This window comes from Branchiostoma floridae, chromosome 7, assembly GCF_000003815.2.
Source record: "Branchiostoma floridae strain S238N-H82 chromosome 7, Bfl_VNyyK, whole genome shotgun sequence".
Taxonomy (NCBI): domain Eukaryota; kingdom Metazoa; phylum Chordata; class Leptocardii; order Amphioxiformes; family Branchiostomatidae; genus Branchiostoma; species Branchiostoma floridae.
Genome location: NC_049985.1, coordinates 18,683,705 through 18,689,761, shown reverse-complemented (window position 1 = coordinate 18,689,761; position 6,057 = coordinate 18,683,705).

Sequence of the window (6,057 nt, the reverse complement as noted above, 5' to 3'; positions counted from 1 at the left end):
ATCAAAGGAAATACACGTTACTCACCTGTACGGTGTCTTACCTGGTCTGTAATCAAAGGAAATACACGTTGCTCACCTGTACGGTGTCTTACCTAGTCTGTAGTCAAGGAAACACACCTTACTCACCTGTACGGTGTCTTACCTGGTCTGCTATAAAAGGAAACACACCTTAATTACCTGTACGGCGTCTTACCTGGCCTGTTATAAAAGGAAACACACCTTACTTACCTGTATTGTTGTCATTTATTAAGAAGAGAAAAAACAATTTGTTTGTAAATGTTAATAAAGGTACATTTTACAATTGAAATTTTCTACGTCATAACTAAATGTTATAAAACATTTCCTTTCTGTACTCAGAAGGGGAGCCCGCTTGTGCCATGTTCCAACATTTTATTAGGCTATTGATAGCATGTGGTCACATTTTACTGCACATAAATAATGCAATTAATATTGTTTATGTGTCAACTTCTTCCAATACTTTAAAAATATTTAGGAAGTGAAACGAAATACATTTTTGTATTTGAAATAAGTTTGTACACACTGTAACAGATACTCATCTAATCAAATCCTCATTGTAACAATGTTTCTGTGATAAATAAAGATAAGAAAAGTCCAGTTTGGTGAAGAGTTATTATTATAATGTAAATAGTATTGTTAATAATAAATAGCTATGTTTTTCTAGTATTGGTTACCTGCCCCTATTCAGGTTTATAATACTAATGTGTCTGAGCCTTTTGTACATTAATTGGGCACTGAGGTGAATCAATATCCAAATTTGCACTAAGTTCCTCAAACCTGGGTAATAATAGCACAGAAAAAATGACCACATTGTAAATATCAGTCAGATGATAGTTCTATGAAATGAAAATCTTGTTCAGAATTCACTCTAAAATGGTTGTATGAGAAGCTATGCTACAACAGTCCCTCCCGCGATACTTATAGAACAGTCCCGCAAGGAGGTCACATGACTAGTGCCCGCCATTTTGAATTGCTATATTTAAAGTATGGTAGTATCGTCGCCGTACATTTTGACCAAAAACAGGGACTTAAAATGCTTGTAAAGCACGGAAACTCCGTACACATCAATGGGACACCATCTTGAACATGTTTGTGGCGGTAGGTTTAGGTGTCGTTGCGCGACGGCCGATATTTTTGTGGATATAGTGGGCATTCGCTAAAAAGACATTTTGCTGGGCGTTCGCTAAAAAGACCATCGAGAATCGAAAACTTTGATTTATGTCACTTCGGGTCAATGGATTGACTTGAAACTCAGGATTAATACATGGGAGCACAACGTGGACATATTCCAAGCAAAAAAAATGAGATTCGTGCAGCGCGGACTTCTCTAGAGTGGGCGTTTGTGGGCATTCGCTAAAAAGACCATGCGGAAAAATATGATCCGATTCTAAGGCAGCCCCTGATGTTCCGTGTGCTACAAACGACGTTGTCTCTAACATACATCTGCTGCTTACTGCTTTAGGCGAGTCCATACATCTATTCATTCCTTAGGATTCAGTTAACGGACCTATTAAGTTGTCTTGACGAGCGATTACAGACCACCGATGTCCTTGTAGCTTACTCAGGAGTAACTTTTGTCCTTTTCTTTGAACTAATAGCAGTGAATCTTGCTCTCCAGACAGCCTGTTATCATGCTGAAATAAAAGCGTGGTCTTCGGTCAGTCTTTGATGCCCCCGGGGTAGTATAGGGGAATAGCCATTCATCTGGAACATCCCTGCATCAAGCACCTGTCTTTGCTGGCCATAAGGATCACCTGTGTCAGCTTTGTTTGAAGATAAGAATGTTGATCTTAAGTCTGCGATGCTGTCTGGGCAACAGATGAGGAAATATAATCAGGATCCATCAAAGGCTTCTCTAGTTATGCTGTTCACACACACACACACACACACACACACACACACACACACACACACACACACACACACACACAAACACGCTCAAAACATAACCTTCTGCCATTCTAGAGAAGGTAAGAAGCTGGGGTCTTCAATGCACATCGACCCCTCCTTTCCACGGCTTAGAATTATTACTAAGATGCCTTACAAAGTCATTTGAGATTACCGAAGAATCTATTTTGTTTTATGTTTTCTGAATGACAAAATGCTCCTAACGAAGTCTGTGACCACAAGCTATAGATACATCGTCTTCAACAATGTCTTCAGAGGAATAATCTGTTCCTCCTCCCAAAAAGATTCTCTTCAGACCATCCCTGATGCCTCCTGGGCAACAGAGGACGAATAAGTCATGTTTTTTTTTTACATACATTCATCTCTCCGATTCATGATCGTAGACGGCTTTCTAATCTAAGATGCCGTGACGAGATGCCGTAACAGTGTCTTTTTACCGTACTGAATTTTGTACAATGGATTTTTTTTCTCTTTAGGCAATCTGTCATGCTCCTTGTACAGCATAGAAGGCATAAGTTAGATACTGTCTTAATAAAAACATGTGTCTGTCCTGTTCAATCACCTTTTACCGATTCTATTTCTTCCCAGTGGTCGCGTCGATAAGTTTTTACTAGGCTAGGTCAAGCAGACGGAAACACGACATTTTCCCAGGCTCTGGAATCGATCAAGTAGAAATAACTACACGGTTCACATCGATTGGACAATAGCGGATGTTATCGCGGCGATAGCACGGACGTCTGGGTTTGAAATTCAATCAGTCATCCAATCCGAAACACTGGCTAATACCGGGGCAGAGATAGGCTTACAAGGTAACGAAATGTCAGAGCCAATCATTACACTGACTGGTTAATACTTCGGCAGGGACAGGGATCGTGATAAAGGCCCCCTCTCACTTGACGTGCGGCACGCTTGCGGCATTGCTGCGTTCGGAAGATGCTCAACGAATTTCAGAGATAAAGAACGAATTTTCTTACTTGTTGTATATTTTGTCGTCTTTTATGTTATACTTTTACGTATTGCGCAATATCTGAATCATAAAAAATCGAAGAAAATAACAAAACAGTGACGCAGTGAACGAACGCAGCAATGCCGCAAGCGTGCCGCACGTCAAGTGAGAGGGGGCCTTAAGGTTTACAAGATAAAGAAATGTTGGAGTGAGTGAAGAGTTCAATCGCTGAGAAGGTCTACTGAGAATGGATTTTTCAAATAAAGTCTCTCAAAGTCTACGAAGGTAAGTAACAAATACATCACGAGGCTAAATGACTTGGGTCAGAGCTATATGTTTTGCTGACAATGTTTAAAGTTAGGACCATAACTCATTGTTTGTTACCTTATCATAGGAGATGATAAACCTACTACTACCCGACGGCATCAAGATCAGACTTCAAATCATAGGGATAAAAGGAGACCCAAGAGGGTAGACATGTAGTTTCGTTTGGCGTTACCCCATGCGAGGTACACGGGCAACAGGTGTCGCAGTTATTTCACTTGCTTATTGGGTTGGCTAGGAGCTTGAATCTTTATAAGGTGAGATCATTAATGTCGGTGTTTCGTGTCACCAAACAGACATGGGGTAAATTTACTTCAAAGGGCACATTTACGAGTGCTTTCAACGTATAGTTTGTGTCATCTCTGTGCAGGTAGCTTTTTGAACTTCATTATCAACGTCTTCATCTCTATTGAGATGCAGCACCTACAAAGTTCAGCATTGAAAGCAGTCCTTCTATATTGCTATGATTAGTGAGTTTCGTAGAAGTGACTTAAGTGCGATCTTTCTATACATTTCTAGGTTGATGACCCTCTCTAGGTTGATAACCCTTGCAAAATAAAGAGGACAATCCCTCGCAATGCATTATTAGGAGAACAAAATGCACCGTCTTGTCTTTATTACCAAAGGACTAGTGACGTGCCTGAGTACTGCTGAAGGATGACACGTAAAGACCGACGTCGTGAGCAGCATTGCAAACCTGCACACGTGCGGGATCAGCGACAAACTCACACTGCGGAAAGGGTTAGCGAAAAAAGGGAGATGAATATGATTCTGCACGAAGCCAATCAACAGGCTTTATAATAGAAGACCCTGCAACTACATGTATCAGAAAAAAAACCGTAGCGTCGGGCTTGGAACTTGAAACTTGAAACTTGAAACTGGTAGAACGTTCGGCTCGGAAGCTAGAGGTTCTGAGTTTGATCCCCGCCGTGCCCCCCGACGTTGTGCCCTTGGGAAAGGCACTTCACACGACCTTCACCCAGGTGTAAAAATGGGTACCTGGCTTCGGTCAGGGAGGTAAAAGACTACCTTTACCTTCTGTCTGTAACGTGTATGTGGTACTGTTAACATAAGTTACAAAAACTTGAGTGCAGTGCCACATTGTCCTCGTCTGTCCGAAAGCAAAATAGAAAAGCAAAGTATGGATATACTGTTTGCTATGACGTAAGTATTACATATATCGGTGACATCGTGTGGCGCAATTGGTTGGACGTTTCGAACAGAACTCAACTGGAGGTCCTGGGTTTGAACCCCTTTTATACATGGATGTTGTACCCCTGGGAAACACGACCTTCCTCAGTTCACTCAGGTGAAAATGAGTACCTACCTCAGTACCATCCCTAGGAGGGGAAGTTCGATGGGGGTCACATATTTGAGGAGAAACACACCTCGAGCACTTTAAAGAACTCACTATACTTATAGGAACAGTAGGGGTCCTTTCCTTTGTTAGTATTTCAAAACCTAGTCATATGGGCGCACCTGGGGCAAAAAAGTGTTGTGACAGCGCTGAGACGTAATTCGGCTTTATTTATTTTTCTTCAGAATGTATATTTGATTAATGTGCATAACAGCATGAGTGCAAACACAATCTTGTTTTGAAGAGTTTATTTGAAAGTCCATGCCCGAAGTCTGATTCCAAGTACGTCATAGAAATATGGGGGACATAGTATAGCGCGATCACCCTCTAGTGGAAATAATCATCACGAAATACTAACAGATACTAGTGTTGGCTATATCTAGACAAGTTGGGTTTTTTTTTGCAAGCAGAGGAAGACGAAAATCCCCACTTTTCTTACGGGTTTGACAATTCGAGTTTTAACCATCTAGTATAGAGACATGGTGATTCCGTGAATGCATGACCGGCATTCCAACAATGTGCCCCTAATCTTTAACGACCTACGACTCTATATTATATTCCTCTGTAGTAATCCAATAAAAGGAAACTAAAACGCACCCGATAAATCTGGAGATTATTCCTGTGCGAAAAACACAATTTTAACGACCATAAAAATGTAAACCTTCCTCACATCCCCTCAGTGTCCCGGTAAAATATGTATTTTATAGCCGTGAATAATCACTAAAATTGCTAACCTTAATATCTAAAATGTTCCCCAAATGTGCATGGTATCTGGCAACAATACATCATCTATATGTTCACACATTTACAAGCACCGTCGGGACCACTGGATTTAACGGTAAAATGGGAAACAAATCTCCTGAAAAACGAGCGGAAAATGAAACAGTTCAGATGCTGCAAAAAAGCAGTTACTCAAGCAACTGGATATGAATGTGGAAACGGTTAAAAGGCTTAGATAGCATCCTTTATCTTTCGTCAATGACACTGAAGATATCTGGAAGAAACTGAAAATACAAAATAGCTGAAGATAGTTTTGGATTGTCTAATTAGAAATATGGTAAGATAAAGTCAAGCTAAGGACAACTATGGATTCATCATATTTTGGGTGTTTCTTCGTATCCAAAGATCAATGGTAGACAGACAAGGTTGGTTAGGGAACCAGTCTGCCTGGCCTGCACGTGACTTTTTAAGGTGAAGGAGGGGTGTGCACTTCCTTCTCCACCCTCTCGTCTACTGGCGCACACGGCCCCAGCAGATGTAGTTTTATTATTTGGAGTTTCCGTCTCCTAGGAGGACTTCCGACCAAGGATGCAAGGGGTTCCTCCTACCCCTGACTCGTGTGTCATGGCGGGTACGTCATGTCCGAACATGCCCCTAAGGCCTACCACTGCTTCAAAGGCCTTCATCATATACAGTTGCTTGAGTAACTGCCTTTAAGCAAAGCTTATTACCTGGATGTCTAACATTCATTGACGTAGTTCAGATGCTGTTTGTGGCTTTTCAG